Below are 20,117 nucleotides of genomic sequence, written 5' to 3'. Positions count from 1 at the left end.
GTAAAGCTAATCTTTCAAGGTTTTATGTGGGATACAAAAGCAAAAAAAAACAGAGTATTTTATTTGGGTTCACATAAAGTTGCAGCATTTTACTGCAATAAAAAGGAAAAAGAAGATGTTGATCTTGCTCAAGTCATAATAAATTTGATTTTGTCACAGCTAAAATTCCATTTTCAATAGTGTATTCCAAATAGAGATCTAAATCTTAATCTGGACCGTGGCCAGCATTCTATTAGTGACATACTCTATCATAAATCCATTTTATGCCTGCATGTGTGTATGTGCAAATAGATAAATAGAGAATTATTATTGCAAAAGTTAATATTCTCTTTCTCTCTCTGCAGTGACCAAAGCCTCTCTTCTGCACCCATCCCCAGACTCTTGATATTGTCATGGTAGTCCTAAATGGCCATTCCATGGCTGATGGAGTGTGAGAGTAGGCATCTCAATTTGAATCTGGCTATGCCCCCATAGCCAGATGCAAACTGATGACATCATCCTCTGTGACCTGGCAAATCTTGGTGGAAGGTCTTGTCAGGTCTGTGTCTATCTATGGGGCTTAGTAGATTGTTTCTCTAATTCCCTCCCTCTGGTCTCCATTAGACACAGTAGAACCATTCATGGCCAAAGCCATGACCATGGCAGAAGGGACTGGGGAGCTACAGTGGATTTCACCTCAAAAATTCACTAAGTTGAGCAAAGTAGGATCTCATCCATTACCAGTATCCAATTCTGAAATGTGGAGACATCGCATTCTCACCATAAAACCCCCACTTTATCCACTTAGGGTAGGTATATGTTGAGGTTGACTTATGTACTTTTGGTTTGTAACCAAAATTATGAATTTTCATATGATCCGTGGATAAGTTGAGGTTCATTCTGCAGAGGGGTAAAGCACCAATCCCAAAAAATCATTTAATACTAACATAAACATGTTGACTTAACTGGGACTTCTTCATAACAGCTCTATAATTCACTGCCCTTCTAGAGCAAAACTAAATGATGTAGTTGTGCAAAACTTGTATATCTTGCCTCCTAGTGGCTGTTTTAGATATTTATGTGGACCTGTTATCAACAATGTGCAGCAAATTCTTCAGATGTACTTCATAAAAAAGTGCCTTGTTTAGCAAGAGTTGAAAATGCTGATTTTGCTTGATAGTTATCTTTTCTGTTTCAGAAATACTTAAATTTTTGATTTTAAAAACTAAGTTGGATTCATAAACCATACTCAACTGAAATAAAAAAGTCAGTTATCTGCCATTAAAAGTTCTAGAAGAATTTGCCTTCAATCTGTGAAGGAAAGGGAAAGTTAATTCCACCTATTTTGGAGTGGAAAGGAAAGGATATGGATTGCATGCATGTATGTATGTGAACAGACCATGATGAGAATAAGAGGGAGGCAGCTATGGATCCATTTTAGGCACAGGGTTCACTCTTCAGCCTGGGATCTTTTAAGTTGGAGGTATGGCTTCTAAATCTCCATCATGGTCCCCTAATTCAGAAGAAAAGAACCAACAGGGTATATTCTTCCTTTTCAGGCTACAAGCCAAGCATGCCAGCATGGCATGAAAAATGTTGACGACACCCTACATCCTGCAAATTCAAATACTCAGTCAAGACTTAATTCTTTATGAAAAATAAACAAGTACATCTATCTCATTAGTATGCTGATTTATTTCATCTGTAGTATATAGTAAAATTATATGTGTAACAAAAATTGTTTTAAAATAAATTTATGATTTATTACCAAAATGTTTGGTTTGTATACCTGGAGTCACATAAAATTCTTGGGTAAAAGGGGATTGTGAGTGGACAAAGTTTAAGAACCCCTGTTCTAATGAGTCCAGCTCCTTTCGAATTCCCAGTATTTGGTGCTGTGAAACAACATAAGAGTAATAAAGCTATTTTTAATATTAACTCTATTTTTAATATATTAAGCCTGGCCACCACCACCATTTCCACATCCAGGCATTCAAAAAAGCCAAAAGCAGCACCACAATAGCAAGAGGGGCAGTGCTTTTTCCATGCTCTCCCAGCATGAACTAAGCTTTCAACTCTTGTTTCTTTACTTAGAGAAGGGGATGGTTTCTTTTTTATATATTATATTATTAAGCTATTATGCGCTTAAGTGCAAACCAATGTATCAAACTCAAATCTTTGATGAACTGAGATTGTTAAAAAAGAGCTATCAAAAGAAATGAAAGATATCGCTCTCTCTGGATACGTTGACTAACAAGCTAACAGAGAAATCAGAAATTAGTAAAATTGAAATTGGGACTCAAAGACAGAATGTTTAGAAAAATCAGAGCACAAGGAGGAAATTTTGAAAATAAGGATTCTCCCAAATATCATGGAAACGATCAGTGTACATGATCTGCCAAAACAGCTGATGGAAGTTATTTGTCTTAAGATGCCCTTGCTAACTTGGTAAAAGTTCCATAAAAAGATCTGAGTTGTGTGATGAATGAGACCTATTGACAGGATTCTTACGGGATCAGTCCGAGAATGCTTTATAGTGGCGAACCTTATAAAATGAGAGATTGGTGATTTGGTTCTTTGTCAATGGACTGTTTTGAGTAAAAGATTGGGAAACAAGACTAACATACAGAAGGGAAGAGAAAAGCAGGAGTAACATATGCCTAGAGGATGGAAAACAAAGAAATGTAACAATAGCCGATTAAGAGTTGTGAATCTGTTGAGATGAACAAATTAATTAGGCTGATGTAGGAAAAATATTTGTCTTACTACAAACAAGATTGGGTCTTACTAATTTACTAGTTATTATAACGAAGGGGGTTATTGTGGGCTTTAGGAATTGATAGAATGTTATTAAAAGTAGAAGTGTGAGTATACAATAGCATTTAAAGGGAATAGACTAGAGATAAAAATCAGTGCACAGCTAGTGATAGTGTCTGTTTCATAAAATCATAGAATAAAAGAGGTGGGACCATGGAAGAGACCACATGGGCCATCAAGTCCATCCCCCTGCCATGTTTGATGGAAGCTCCTTCTTTGGAGGCTTTTAAACAGAAACTGGATGATTGAGCTCAATCAAAGTACCCATGACAGATGGCCATCCAGTTTCTGTTTAAAAGCCTCCAAAGAAGGAGCTTCCATCAGACTCTGAGGCAGAGAATTCTTATGGTCACAAGGTTCTTTGCAGTAGACACTATATTCCTTTGGAGTCAACTCAAAATCCCATTGGCTTCTTTAGCTACTGCATCACATCATTGGCTCATGTTTGTTTGTTTTATTCTTTTTATGTATCTGTGTGTCCTTATTTGTTTTAGTTTTGTGTTTATGCAGTGTTACCTATAATAGGGGACATGAGAGAAACCTCCCACAAGGATAGTAAAACATCAAACATCCGGGTGTCCCTTGGGCAATGTCCTTGCAAATGACCAATTCTCTCACACCAGAAGCAATTGGTAGTTTCTAAAGTCACTCCTGACATTAAAAAACAAACCTGTAATAGACCTTTAGCAGTAGGGTAGCATCGGTAGTGGTTAGAATTTAGATAAGGACGATTTTTTAAAATAGCAAAACTTGTAATCTGTAACATGCCTTTGTCTTTCTCTTCTTTTTGTTTTTGAATAAAAATTATTAATAAAAATGGTGATGACAAATAGAACTCTAAGATACTTGTTAGGATTCCATATTGACACTCTGGAAAAGTACTTTTTTGGGCAACAATTCCCTGTACCCGCTGGCCCACAGCCAGGTTGAAGGATTCTATAATCCAAAATGTTATGTCACCATGCTTTGACCATAAAATTAAAAAGAGCATCCAAAACCAAGCTAAACTCATAAAAAACTTAAATGAGTGTTTAACCAGTTAAGTTAAAACAGCAAAGCTACAATTTACTCATGGAACCATTCCTAAGTTTTCTGAAACAGAGGGTTTTTTTCTCCTAAAATTCTCAAAAAGGGGTTAATAGCTATGCATACCACATGGAGCAGTGACTCAAGGGAACCATACTACTTAAAAAACAATGAAAAAACTTTCCGCTGAATAATATGTTTCCATAAAGCATAGAATGTGACTCAGACTATTTGCTCCTTTCTAAATGGGGATAATACAGGACAGTAAGAATCCTGGACATTGGTGAGGGCCTCAATGGAATATACAAACACTACAGCAGCACCTGAATTGAACAACAAGCTTCCATTGATACCACCATACTTGAGTTCTTTCTTTAGGGTTTTCTTGTCTCAGTCATAGAATCATAACCAATGTTCCCTCACTTCTTAACTATGGAACATACAGTAAGACCTCCATGTTTCACTTACCCATGCTTGGGGGGAAATGGCATCTCTGGGAATTTGCTAGGTTCTCCAGATGATTTTATGGTATGCTTCCTCTGGAAGTTACCACAGAGTTGTGTTGAAAGACCTAGCAAATTCCTAGAGAGGATATCACAAAGTCCTGCAGAGCAACTCTACGGTATGCTGGAACTAGAAATAAGCCAATTTAACGATGTTCCATTACATCAGAGGTTTCAGATAATCAAAGATTGGCTAGAAACTTACCCAACAGTGGATACGTGAGTCTTGCTGCATTGGGCAACATGGAACAGGCAACATGGACCTGCCAGTGTATCATGCTGTTTCCTTTCTCCATTTAGCTGTTGTTAGACTATGCTCCAAGCTTCTCTAGCACTGCACTAAACTGCTCATTACATTCTTCCCGTGGAAAACATGTTAAAGTGGCCATTTAGGCTGAACACCCTGTTTTGCAGCTGAATTCTTTTTGGATCAGGTTCCTAGCACCAGATGGTTACAATTTATAGTTTTCCTTTGCTCCTTTGAAGATCCAGTATTGCTCTTGAAGTTAGCTTTAGAATAAAACAATTTGTGATTAAGCATTGCTGCAGTGAAATAACAAAAATGTAGCAAGAGCCAGACCTACTGTTACAGAAAAGAGAGTGAGGCTACACAATCTGAGTGCTATGAAAGTACAGCAAATTGTTATAATTTTATTATCGTCATTATTTTTTTAATTTCTGGAGATGAGGAGTGGTGCTTGAACACTTTTGTCTTCTGTGCCAAAATAAAGTGGCTGGATTTGGGTCTTCTGCAACTTGGGTATGTATGGGTGTGCCATTTGCAGCAAATTATTTTTCTCTGGCCCTGAATGTGTAGCCATTGTAATCATGATAAAGGAGAACAGCAGTTAAAATCTGGCAGAAATCCTTCACCAATATACAGTATTTGGAGTAGTATATGTCTCTGTCTCAATAGAGGTGGTCTATTCCTAGCATATGCAAGTCTTAAGTCCACCCACCTTACTTTACGCCAATATTGAACAATTTATCCTTAAACTATGAGAGCTATAGTGTCGAACTATAATTTTACACATGCTGTATTTTTTATGCTTCCTCTCATTCCTGTATTTCCACTTTTTAAAAAGGTTTTTTTGGGTACACTTTTAATGACCTGCAGTTTAGTATTCCTTGCAAATGTGTTTTCATCCAAATTTTTATTGGTATTTCAAACTATTTTTAAAAAAATTGTAATTAATTTAAAAGCAAAATTATTCCCTCTTTGACATAATAGTTTCCCATGTTGATCACTCTAACATGTTATTTGATATGTTTTACAAGCCCATGAAGGAACATTTTCAAAATATATCATCTTACTTGTATCTAAAAATCTCTCACTTTAGTAATTGATGGATTTATAATAAAACATTATTATTATTATTATTATTATTATTATTATTATTATTATTATTATTATTAATACAATTTTATTTATATTCCGCCCTATCTCCCCAGAGGGACTTGGGGTGGATTCCAAACATAAAAGGCAACATTCAATGCCCATACACAACAGCAATACACAATGACAATGAAAATTGACAACCCAACATATAAAAGCAAATTATGACTTAACAACTAAAATTAAATTAAAAATGCAACCTGTTATACTGGAGAAAAAGGAAAACATCAAAGGATAAAACCTGGGGAGTGGTGATTTCAACAGAGCAATGAATTCAAAGTTAAATAGAGTGGAAATACATATCTATTAGAATGCAGATATTGCATCAGAAATTGACCAATGATTGAAAAACAGATGTGTTGAAAAAGCTATCACCATAATGAAAGAGACAGCAATTCCCCCTCATACTTTCATAAGCTTTCTCTGTATGAATATATTGATTTTTACTGTTCCAAAAGTATCAGATAAGATGGAAAGAACATAGACAGATTGGTTTATTTCTTTGTGTAGATCATTTTCTTTCATTTGAATTTGGAACACTTTTAATACTTGGGGGAAATGATATATAAGTGTTAGATAAGCAATTACTTAAATGAGTATCCTGTTTTCAAATTACTCAGGAGACACTGGACATTGTTTCAAACAATTGCATAACTCAGCGTAGGCAAATATTGAGATTTTCTCTATACACAGCGACCTCTGAGTGTGAGTCCCTCTTTGTGATTCTTTCTCAGCCACAAGGAGCACACTGAATTCATCTAAGCAATAAAACAGGTGTTCTATTACAAAAAAGAACTGTATATCCTTTCAGGTCAGTATTCCACTTCTTGTTCGTTAATTTAATTTTCTTCCATATATCTGAGTATGTGACAACACATGAGGGAGAACCCAGGGATAGCTCTACCGTGAGGCTAAAGGAAATGGTTGAATTATTGTTTGTTATTGTTATTTTTAGATTATCTTATTGTCAATTCTTTAATTTCATGTAATTTTTACTGTCTCAAAGGGTATGGATACTTATTGGATATTTTGATCAATGTGACAAAATAATTTGACTGACAAAATGCCTTGGGCAAGTCATCTGTACTAACCAATACAAATGCTCTAACTGAAATGAAACATAGTCCTGTAACTTGGAAATTAATACAACATTTCTAATAATTTTCTACCTTTCACCATAGTATTAGTCTCTTTTGAATTTACACAGCTATATCTAATGGGCCATGATATGTCCAAGTGAAACTATAACTTCCTGTAGTTTTGTTTTGTTAAAGGGAATGACAATATTAATCAAAAATGTCTCTTAATCCAAGGTAAAGGTAACGGTTTCCCCTTGACTTTAAGTCTAGTCAGGACCGACTCTGGGTGGTGGTGTTCATCTCAATTTCTAAGCCGAAGAGCTGGTGTTATCCGTAGAGATGCCTCCCAGGTCATGTGGCCAGCATGACTGCATGGAGCGCCACTACCTTCCTGCTGAAGTGGTCCCTATTGATCTATTCACATGTGCACATTTTCAAACACCTAGGTTGGCAGAATGTGAGGCTAACAATAGGACCTTGCCCCATCCTGCGGAGTCGAACCACCTTCCCGTCAGCAAGTTTTACAGCTTAGCAGTTTAACCTGCTGTGCCACCGTGGCCCCTTAATTCAAATCTTAACATATTTTCTGTCAAACATGTTTTTTTTTCATTCAATAAAATTTGAAAACTCAAAAAACAAAAATCTTTCGCTTTATGGGACATAAATATGCAGATCAAAACTACTTTCTTGGCAGTGGTTTAATTGCTTCAGCATTCAACTATTGTGCAGGACTGGTTCAAGCATTGTTGCCAACGAAAATGGACAAATATGGTGCCCAGTGCCACAGTGTGGCTGTAAACCTTCAAGCAATTTCTGGTAAACCTAAGGTGACCCTACAATGTATCACGGTTCTTTTGGACAAGATTTGTTTGGAAAGGGTTTGTTCTTGCCTTCCTCTGATGCTGACAATGGAGTTTCATGACTGAGTGGGGATTTCAGAACTGGTCTCTAGAATCACAGCTTACACTTGCTCTTTTCGCACCCAGAAGCCAAGAGCTTTTTGCTTCAACACTGGTGACAGGATAACATCTCTTGCTGTACTTGTGAGCAGCAAATAAACTTCTTTGCAGACTCACATGAGATGCTTGGAACACAGCCACCCCACCCCACCCCACCCCACCCCCACCGCCCGCCACTCCAGATTTGGTAAATGCACAGCTTCACATGGAATCTGATACAGCACTGACTGCTGAAAGTTTTGACTTATATCTTGTTCAGCAGTTACAAGAATGTAAAATTGGGTTAAAGACCTCATAATTCCTGGGGATTCACATTTATAGATGTTAATGACTGTAAAATAGTTACCTTTGCAACCTGGCAGTGCCCTGAACAAAGCATTTTCAAAGTGCTTGCAGATTGAGGCGTTAGGAAATGACATCCGCCAGTCGGGCAGAATATTCAGCAAAAGAGTTGTGGCAGGACCCTGAGACGTCTGTAATCAAGGGCCCTGCATTCAGGAACATGCTGTGGTCACCCTTTTCCAATACACCATTCTGAAGCAGCTTTGAAATGTTTCATTGAAGTGCTGCCAAGATTCAAGTGTTGTTGTTTTTTAAGTGGGTTACATTGCCAGACGACATTATTATCGTTACTTCAACAATGCAAGATTCCAGTCATTATTACAGAAAGATTCTGGCACATATGACTTGAAGATATATTTAAATTTATGTAAATTCTACTGGGAGTATGGTATATTCTACTGGGAGAATTTATGGTATAGGAGTTTGAATGGGACTAGGGAGACCAGAGGGGGGAAAAAGAAAGAAAAGAAAAGACCAATATCAATTTATCCATCCTTCCACTACAGTACAGTTTCTAGTTACATTTCCTGCATCCTTACTTCCCACAGCTGGATCCATAACCCATAATTTTTGCTTTCACCCTTCCTTGGGATGCATTCCTCATCCTCAGAAACAAAACATGCATCTTTGAAAAAATTAGTTAACTTGCATAAATAGTGGAGGTTTTATTTCAGGCACAGGATCTGAAAGAAGGACGATATTTGGTCTCTTGGAAGAGTCTATATAATGCTGATAATGTCTTCTAAATGAACAACACATGTTAAAATGATGCACAGATTTCCCCCATAAATCCCCACAATTTCATCGGACTTTCATTCACTCACTAATCTGATAGGAGAGCATAGAAGTGGGATACAGATAAACATGTGTTGTCTCGATACAGGAACTTCTACAGCCTACAGATTTGGTGAGATTTGGCCGTTCCTTCAAAGGAGAAGACTTAAGCAAAACCCACATGCATTTCTCCACTTTTGGAACACATTCTGTGAGATTGTTACGGGATAGCAGCACTGGGTCTTCTCCTGATATGTCTGCTGGTTTTATAATTAGACCTAATAAAATGAAGTAAGATGCAGGTCTTAGTACAAAAGTATTAAATACAGTTAAACAGCAAGTGCTGGAAGAAGATGAATGAATGCCATTTGGAAGGTGAAGAAACAGAAACAAGGAGAAAAGCTGCCTGGGTTGGACGCAGTTTCTTTTCCCTCAATGAGATTATTCCCTGCACAGAGTCCCACTCAGAACAAAAGCTGGAGGTGGCGGGGGAGGTGATTCCTTTTCAATTCTTACTCTCTCTCAACTTCCAAAACCATTTTTCCTGCATTCTGGACAGTTTCTCAAGCAGATTGTAGAGGCATAGGGAACTATAGAAGAAAGAAGGCTCTACAAAGACTTTGTACCCATCCATTCAATTTGAATGTGAATTCATAACCATTCTGAGAGTGACCCATGAGCCCTATCTCCATGAGATCATTCTCTGAGATCAGCTGTATTTCACCATTGGGACTGTGCATGGTTGGCAGATCTCAGGGTGCTGATTTAATTGCTGTGTATTGTTGAGTCCCCAAGCTGCGTGAGTAGCACTGAAACAGGAGGAAGCTATATTTCTGTGTGTGGTGTGGCTCTAAAGCCCAGGCACCCATCTCTCCCCATTGCCAATTGGCATCAGGACTATCCGTCTGACTTAGCAACGACTGCAATTGTGTAGCACTGGTGCACCAAAAACAGCAAAAGAAGGGGAATAGAAAGACAGACCAAAGAATGCATCTAAGCCTATTGTGCTATTGGAAGAAAGTGCCAGACAACTTGTGAACTTGGGTTTCTGTGAGTTTTCCGGGCTGTATGGCCATGTTCCAGAAGCATTCTCTCCTGATGTTTTGCCCACATCTATGGTGATTCCGGCCATGAAAGCCTTCAACAACACAATTTGTGAACTTTTTTATTATACAAGGTGTGATAACAACAGTACAGGGCTGCGAGGGACCTCCATAAGGACTAGAGACCCCAGTGGCAGCATGCATTATGTGTGTATTGAGAAATATGAGTTATAATTGTGGATTTCCATTGCAGAATAATCAAATAGGAAATGCAGAAGCTGGACAACAACCAGACCCATTAATTTAGCAAAGGAACAAGCTTAGCCTTCCTAGTAAAACATATATAATCACCTCCATTTACTTGTTCCTAATCAAATGCATGGTGTAATAAAGGAAAATGAAATCAAAAGATGATGGCTGTAAGTTACAGTGATACATTCAGAGTGGATATGAAAAAACAAATGAGCAGGAAATTAAATTAGCAATTAGGATATGCAGGCAAAAGTTGCTGCATATCGTAGCAATCGTTGCAACTATTGAGTGCATTTTGCTACTTGTCCCTTTCTCCTGATTCTGAGCTGCTATGGTTCTGGACTAGCGAGGGTTTACCACACTCATTTCCACAATAAACAGAAGTTCCAAACTACCTATCACTTCATATCCACCTCATCTTAGTGATAGCACAAGGCCTCATCTTATGTGACAAAAACTCTTGAGAAGTCTAGGCTACATAAATCTCTTACATACTTATTGTCATTCTCAAAGAGACTTCACAACTCATGAGACAGTTTTTATCTTTATGGAAATCATATTGATTAGACATAAGACATCATCAGATGGATGAGGTCCAGTGTTGTGATTCACCAGCCTCTGTGGCAAATGGTGGTGGCAGAGGGGCAATCCCGGTGACCCGGCCGGCAGCAGATGCTTGCCCATCGTATGTGGAGAAGCATTGCCATCATCCTCTCTTGTCATTGAGAATAAAGCCTCTGATTTTGCCTTCAGCCCATTTGTATCTTATCTGCTCCTTTGGAAACTTGGCACTCCAGACCTTGAACCCACGGTTTTAACATAGCAACCAAGGCTTTTGTGTTTGAGCAGTATCATTCCCAGTTGAGAAGAGGACCAAATGCCAGCAAAGTGACAAGCATCATTGCTTCATCTTCTGAGACTGACCAAATATTTTCTCATTGTCATGTAGGACTTTGATTATGTGATGTAATCTGGAGGATACTGCTAACAGTGTCCAAAACACTTATAATTCTAGAAATTGGCAGAGAAAGCCATTATGCTGGTATGTACTTGCCAGAACATTCACTGTTCTGCTCCAAATTATTTCTGAAGTATTAACTAGTTCAGATTAAGGATACAAAATGGCTTCTTCTGAAGATGAAGCAAGAGCCTCAAAAGGCTCTTCAAAAGCACAAAGCACATTCTGAAGAGACCAGTTTGCAATCTTTGGGGCATTGGTATAGGGCACACCTATTTAGCCATGCATGTTAACATTTCAGTCTGTAACTGGAGGATTTGATTATTCATGAGTTAGATGAAAATGTTCTCTCTTGGAATTTATATGATTCTATTATCAACTTTCAGTAGACGTCAACTGAAGGAACTAGAGATTCTTAGAGGGAACATGTAATCACATCTATGAATAATTAACTACTCCACAAAAATCAAATCTGCAAATGTGGGGGGCTGACTGTATTGGACCAGTTGCTGGCTAACCTGCCAGATTAGCCACCTGCCCTGTTTTCTGTACAGGGTATAACCTGGCTGGCTGGGTTGGTAAGCCTGCCATTGGTGAGGTTATACGTTTTATGGGGGGACGAAGCTGAATTGGGTTATTACAAGGGCAAGAGATGGGAAGAGATTATTTTTTATAATTATAGTTGTTTGAAGCTAATGGTCACTTCAAGGAAACTGCCCTGCCATCAGTAAGTGAAAGAAGAGTGACATGGAGAGCATGGGAGAGGAAGTGAACTATGCACAGCCATTGGGTAAAATGAAGTACAATGCTATCACGGTAGGATAGTACTGCCTTCCAAAATACCTTATTTTTATAGCTATGGCCCAAATGAGAATCCAATACTATCACTGTAGGAGAAGAAAGACCCAACAAAATGTCTTATTTTTCTAGCTACAGCCCAGATGGAAATATATCCTCACAAACTGGGGATGCTGAAGAATTTGTTCAGTTTACATTTTCAACAAAACAGACTTTATTTACCGTCCACAGACCATTAGGTCTCTTTAAAGGTCTGCCAAGTGAGTGGATTATTTTCAAAATTTGCTTTGGCATCATAATCATCAACTGCACTTTCGTGCTAGGAAACACAACCATAGGTAGTATACCCCACCTCCCTAGCTGTAGTAGCACTCTGTCAGTACTGGACTTAGCCCCTGCTATTTCCACATTCAATGACTTGGTGCCCATTCTAAAGACGGCCTAGAATTCAGAGCTGCTTATTCCTTTCATAATTCTGTCAACTGCAGTTCTGATTGCCATAGGAAACCTGTTACGGCTGTCAACTCTTTTGGAAATTGCCAGAGCATGCTGCTTTCCACCTCAAGCAGGAACCAGTTAAACCAGCCTTGGCTAAGTTCCTGCTATGCTTGAATCAAGCATTAAATGTTTTCTCATACTTACAGAAACAGTCAACGGGTGTTATTAATATTCAGCAAGACAGCTGTCAACATCTTTGTTCAGTGTGAGCTGGATCACCTTAGATCTGCTTGTTAACACCTTAGAAATACAAAATGTTGAAGCATGACAAAATATATTTGTCAGAAAGTGGCCTCCTTACCCTGCATTTTCTTAACGGTGCCAGGCAGCAATGATCTCATTATTATTTTCATTGCCATCTCCATGCCTGTTCAGAAAGAATTTCAATCTTCTTCAGTATATCTTCAGTACATTGTTCAGATTTTGGAAACTCCACTTTTGGGACAAGAAGGCCCACAGTAGCCTAGTCAGCATGAAAATTTGATTCAACTATTTGCCTTTATCATACCACTTGTCTGGCTTCAGATAGAAAGAGGTGTCATTAAATAAGGATTTATTGGTGTATTTGTTTTGCATTTGATTATTTTAAAAATGTATTAACACCCCCATACATACAGTAAAACCTCCATATCTATGGGAGATATGTTGTACGCCATAGTTATGGGAAAGCACAAGTACCGTTGTGACCTAAAACCATTAGATCACCTCACTCCCAGTCCAAACATACTGTAGAGCTTTGTTAAAGTTGTGTTTCTGGGTTCTCCAACACAATACTATGGTGACTACTGGAGGAAGCATACCATGGAATACATAGTTGAGTCATCTTGTGGTTTCCAAAAATACATTTTGATCGACTATAATCAGAGTCTAAAAAGCCCAATGGCATCAAATCTTATATAATCTTGGAAGCTAAGCAGTGTCACCCCGGTTTAATACTTGGATAGAAGACTGTCAAGGAATATCAACCCCTGTAGGAAATGATTGGCAAAACCATTCCTAAGTATTCATTGCCCTATTACATTCATGGGGTCGTCATAAGTCAACAGGCAACTTGAAGGCACATGCTTGCACGCACACACTACTAAGATCAAAAGATCCTTTTTACATGGCCTGCTATCAAGTTACAGGTCATGCATCCTATATTTAGAGATCTGACTTTTCCTAACTAAAATGTAGAACCTAATACATATTCCCCATGAAATTCATTAAGTTAGTTTTGGTCCAGTTCTCCAATCCATTTAGAATAGATCATCTTGACTCTTGATCGTGGCTGGCATACTGTTCTGTATCGATGTCATTTACTAAAATATTAACTGGGGCCAGAACAAAACTATATAGCACTCAACTAAAAAGGGTGCTATTATTATTATTATTATGAAGCCCCCAGTGGTGCAATGGGTTAAACCTTTGTGCTGGCAGGACTGCTGACTGAAAGGTTGGTGGTTCGAATCCGAGGAGCGGGGTGAGCTCCCGTCTGTCAGATCTAGCTTCCAATGTGGAGACATGAGAGAAACCTCCCACAGAATGGGAAAACATCCGGGCGTCTCCTGGGCAATGTCCTTGCGGGTAGCCAATTCCCTTACACCAGAAACAACTTGCAGTTTCCCAAGTCACTCCTGACACACACACAATAAGTTGTTGTTGTTATTATTATTATTATTATTATTATTATTATTATTATTATTATTTCTTATCCTCCTTTCCTCCATACTAACATGGAATTATTACTATTTGCACAGAAGTAAGACTCATTGAATTAATTGGGATTTGCCAATTAATGAATTGCAGCATTAATTACATAGTTTATCTCTCTCAATGAAATAAAAAATACAGAGTAATGCTTAACTCTGGCTGTATTCTACTTGTACAGGTGAACTATACCCCTGGGATGAACCTCATGCAAAATCTTAGAGGAATAATAAGCTGGGAATTTGGTAACCTTCATACTAACAGGGGTAAGTTGAAATATTTGTTATGACTTTGTTTCATTAAAGCTTGAGAAGCACAGTGAGAAGCAAAACAGGGGCTGAGAGCCAGTTGCTTTATAGTTTTGATTTCCATCCAAGCTGACCCATATCCTTCCCTTCCGCATACCCACTGCCCCACTCCCGCCTCTCGGCTAAAAAAAGGCACCAGCTATTTCCCTTGCTCATCCCTTTTCTTTAATGGATTTCCATTTGACAGAGGTACTTAAAATATAAAGCTAAGTAAAGCAAATTTATTAAGACGAAAGGACAAAATAATACAGTTATACGTCTCAGACGTATAGTAATTCTTTTGTCTTAGAGGCCAGATGTCGGCCAGAAGGTTTATTTGCAGCCTCAGACTATGACTCCTTAACGGTGAAAGAATGATAAAAAAGAAATAGGGAAAATCTATAACATGTGTTTGGCAAATAGCTTCTTTGGGTTTTGCTTCCCTTCACCACTTAAGGTTCTAATAAAGTTCATTGATCGGCTTCCTTAAACATACTGTAGAGCTTAAATTGTCAGGATCTGGGGACTGTTTCTCCCACAAAACCCTGCAAAATATATAACGGGTTGGATATACTCTAGCTATCCAAACAGTGAAGAAAATTAACGGGCAGGATGCCAAAAAGGAATTTCTCATCTTATTTGGTACGGCATCATTTATTTTATTAGTATACATTAAAATGAGCGATACTAATCAAGAAGAGCAAAACCAAAGCCTTTTAAGAGGGCAAAAAAGGAAATGGTTGCTATGGGAGAGACAATAAAACCACAGCAGTCTCTTCTTGTAGTTGTTTCCTTCTCAAACTCCTCCTCTCCCTGCAGTTCAGGCCCTTGCTAACTCCGCTTTTGCACACCATCAAGGAGTTACCCACTCTCTGCTTTGAGCAAACATTGAGCTTGTAAGATGGGAACTGCTCATGAGGCAATTTTTTACTGAGAACTTCAATAATATGATTGCTATTGCACCTGTATTTTGTTAGCCTCACTCTCACATCTTGGCCTAAATCCTACTGTTCGTCAGACTGAGAAAAGAGCCATTGACTCACTTAGAATTGCTAATATGTTAACTCTCCATTTATCAACTGTATAGCTGGGACTAACTAATAAGTTTCCACCAAATGTCTACTATACTTTACTGGTCAAGAAACACTGTACAGAGCAGCTAAGAGCAGAAGAACTGTGTGGCCTACCTGCACCTAATATATTTAAACCTGTGTTATTTAGAGGTTGTATTGTTAGGAGTTATTGAAGGAACTCTGGATAGATGCAAAATAGGACTTTTGTGACATTCAAGTCACTATCCAAACTGCCATTCTCCTGCCCTTGGAGGGAGAGAAGAGGCAGTACAGAAAGGCTGCATATTATGCAAGGGTCCTCCTACTTACCCTTCATTTCACAACATTTTCATATATTTCATATAACCCCATTCTTATCTGAAATAAGCAATGTCTTGGACCTCTGGCCAAAACATACCACAAAATTGCACCAGAGGAATGAGTGACGCCTCGAGAGTTCTTCTCTCTAGCAGCTAGGAGATATATATATATATGTGTGTGTGTGTGTGTGTGTGTGTGTGTATGTATGTAATTTCTACTCTGCCACCATCTCCCCGAAGGGACTCGAAGCGGTCCACAAAATACAGCGAAGTGCCGTATATATACAATACATAAATCTGAAATTATAAAAACCATGGAATTACAACCACACACATACATAATTACAATGTAAAACATTAAAATTTGTTAAATGCAGTCATAGCTGTGGATAAAAACAAGTTGTTTTAATTGACATAGCTCAGTGCCGACATGGTGCACACAGTAAGTCTTTAGACAAATCCTTAAAGACTTATGTAAGATCAAAGGCTTGCTTTAAAAGCCATGTTTTTAAGCAGGAACAGAAGGCTTGAAGTACAGGGCCTAACCTGATCTCTCTAGGGAGGGCATTCCAGTCCCGAGGCCCGAGGCCCGAGGCCATCTCTCTCGTCCCCATCAACCATATTTGAGATGGTAGTGGGACAGAGAGAAGGGCCTCCCTATCAGACCTCAATGCTCATGTCAGTTCATAGAAGGAGATGCGGTCTCAAAGATAGGTTGCACCCAAAGCGTATAGGGCTTTATAGGTAATCACCTGCACTGTGAATTGGATCCAGAAACTTGTTGGAAGTCAATGGAGCTGCTTTAGGATGGGCATGGTATGCTCTCTAAAGCTTGCCCCAGTTAGTAATCTGGCTGCCAACCTTTGCACTAATTGCAGTTTCCGAGTTGTCTTCAAAGGCAGCCCCACATAGAGTGCATTATAGTAGTCCATTCTGGATATAACTAAGGCATGGACCACCGTGGCCAAGTCAGGCTTTTCGAGGTACGGTTTTCAAGTTGGCGAAGGCCCTCCCGGCCACCGCCGACACCTGAGCTTCAAGCATCAGCAATGAATCCAAAAGGACCCCCAAAATGCGGACCTGTGTCCTCAAGGGAAGTATGACCCCATCGAGCACAGGTTGCCACCCTATACCCCGATCAGCCCCGCAACTGACCAAGATGACATTTGAATTGTCAGGATTAAGGATGATTCTGTAATGGAATTTCCCTGGAATTTCCAGGGAAACTGACTATAGAACAGTTCACTAGGTATCACTAGGTCCTCCTTCACTATTCTATGGTATTCAAAGCTATTCATGTATAATGAAAGGTATATGTCAGGTTGTAAACTGGAGGGATGGGAATTGTTTTGTTCTACTTTTACTTGTAAAGTGTTACGTAAAGTGATTGCATTATATAAAAAAATTAAATTATTTTTATTATTATCACCATTATTATTAACAACATGAGCTTTGATGGTTTCAGTGATGACTTGAGACTTACATGTCCATAAGACAGTGGACCTGTCTTGGAGGGATAAAGTTCAATACTGTGGCTAGCTCCTGAAATGCTTGGTCTAAAACAGTGGTTCCCAACTTTTTTTGACTAGGGACCACTTCACCAGAGACCACTTTGACAAGGGACCACTCTCCAACATTAATACCAAAAGGATTACAAATCAGTTTTTGGTCAACTTTAGATTCAGTTTGGTTAATTGGGGTGCTGATTCAGAAAACTGCATTGGATAGACCACATCAGCTCTAGTTTCTGATACAGAACATATGCCATCCGGCAGTCGCCATCTACTCACCCACAGAAAACCATATTAATAATCTAGAGCTGATGTGGTTTATCCAATGCAATTTTCTGACCCCAGGAACAGGCCTAAAAATGAAGACACCAAGATGTACCCACTTCCAGGCGCCACATGAAATGGTTCCACTTAGGGGGAGGGAGGAGGAGAAGAAGCAGCAGTCAGGAAGCTTGTTATTGTGTTTTTCTCCCTTCCCTACATCCCCAGTGCCTCGGCACTATAAGAGGGTTTCACAAGACCAATTGCTCTTGTTGCAACAGTGAGACTGCGGATCATATTTTAGTTTTTGGGGACCACTGGTGGTTCATGGATCACAGGTTGAGAACCACTGGTCTAAAATCTAGAGAAGATTTACAATTCCACTGACATGGAAGAAGGCAGCCACCATTGTGTGGATTACAATCTTCTTCCTCTGATGCTTTGATGGAGGAAGAGTGTCTGAGCAAAGTGGATTGTAATCCATGATAAAATGAATGTAGGTCTTCAAGCTGGTCTGCTTTGTGTTGCTCTGGGATTCTCCCAAGGCTCACCCAGGATATGTAATCTGCTCCTAAGCACTGTTCCTCTTTTTTTTTTTTGGGGGGGGGGGGATCAATGCATATTTCTAGCCCCAGAGTTCTTCTCCCTAGTTGTACTGTTTTGTATCTTGTATACCCAGAGACTGCCTTCTGTGACTCTCCCCTTGCTGATCTGCCCAACTGCATAAATGACCTGAAAGACTGACTGGACTTCCACATTGTAGATATTCCAAAAGAAGCATATCTTCCTATCTGATCCTGTCTGAGCTCTGATATCTTCAGGGAAGGCTGTTCTTGCTTTCCCACCACCTTTCCAGTCAACTTGTGGGAACAAGGGAAAGAGCCTTCTTAGTGACTACTCCCAGACTTTCAAACTTCTTTCCTATGGGGGACTAGGATGGCTCCCACTTTGCTGCCTTTTTTGCCAGCAGGAGAACATTTTTCTATTGCAAGAGGCTTTGGGGAATTGACCTCAATGGGCTTGCAATGGTGTCCTCTCATGTTGGTTGTTATATTTTGCTTTAAATGTTAAAATATTTTAATTCTTCAGATTAACTGAGTTTTAAAAAAATCTCCATAAAGTTTGTCCTTCTCATTTATGGGTTTAACTTTTGTAGATTTGATCATTCACACATTTGTTTAATATGGTCTCTGTAGGAATGTCTAGATCTTCCAGCACACCTCTGTGGCCAATTTCTGCCTAAAGTTGACTTTAGAGCTGCACTGGAGGATCCAGGCATGCTTGAAGGCCTTCAAATATTCCTGGGAAGGAACACTGGGTTTAAGATTAATAGAGATATAGCTAACTTCCCCACTGCATCTAGTTTTTGCACGCTTGCCATACCTTTGCTAGAATGTTGGTGTCACCAAGGCTGAGATCCAACTGAATGTTAAAACTGGATCCAACAACATCTGTTGGTAGGCATGACATTATCAGGCAGAACCAGGCTGATTGCAAGGTTCCTGAAATAAACAAAGCCTGTATGGAGCTTTAAAATACAATCAGAAAGAATAGAAGCAAAATCTGGGGCTTTCCATTCTTTGTAAGCAGCCTGGATGGTCTTTTAACATGTAATAAGCAGTTGGTGGACTCTATAAAGTATTGCACAATTTTCCATTACCAAATCTATTACTTTGCTATGGCATTCTTGGAACTGAGACTATAGTGAGACTTTCCACTGGTTTACGGAAAACATGAGGGGAAATTGACTAGAGAATATTAAATTAGGTTTTCCATATTCTACCTCAAATCATGGCAAATTATTCTTTTTATGAAAATTCAATGCATCAATTATTGCATTTTTTCTTCCATTATTTTCAGCTTCAGTATCATTTTTATAGTTCCAACTGATCTAAAGAAACCAATACAGAGTAAACTTTAAAGTGCATTTGGTATAAGGAGACCCATCCTCAAACTTCTGCTTAGTGATGGATTATTTGAGTTTGGGTGATCACTACTTCCCACTACAAACTGACCTAATAGATCCCTTGCTTTTTGTCCTCTGCAACTTGCACTATTCATTCTCCATTCCTTTCTACTCTGTTACTGACAGCACCTCACATCTTTCCAGTATTTCCTCTTGCTTTTTATAAGCAATTGCTTGTTCTTCCCATTGCATCACATTACATTAAGAACTGAGAATGGAACGATCCAGTTATTTATATCACTTCATGTGTCTTTCATCACACATGTAACTCAATTCTATGTTAGTATACTCAGGCCCCTTCTACACTGCCATATAAAATCCAGGGTATCTGCTTTGAACTGGATTATATGCCAGTGTAGTCTCATATAATCAGGTTCAAAACAGATAATGTGGATTATCTGCTTTGATAAACTGGATTATATGGCTGTGTAAGTGTAAAGGGGGCCTCAGATGAAAGGCCTATTAGCTTCAGAAGGACATAATACCTAGTAAATGTTTGTGAAGTTAGATGCCAGCAGCCAGTCCTCTATGTTTAATGTTAGTACTTACTCATACGGCTTTCAGTGAGCTCAATCCAGCCAAAGTTAAGTACACTTAAGTCTTCCTG

Source organism: Anolis carolinensis, chromosome 1 (assembly GCF_035594765.1).
Source record: "Anolis carolinensis isolate JA03-04 chromosome 1, rAnoCar3.1.pri, whole genome shotgun sequence".
Lineage (NCBI taxonomy): Eukaryota > Metazoa > Chordata > Lepidosauria > Squamata > Dactyloidae > Anolis > Anolis carolinensis.
The sequence above is the reverse complement of the archived record's forward strand: the minus strand, read 5'-3'. Positions refer to the sequence as shown.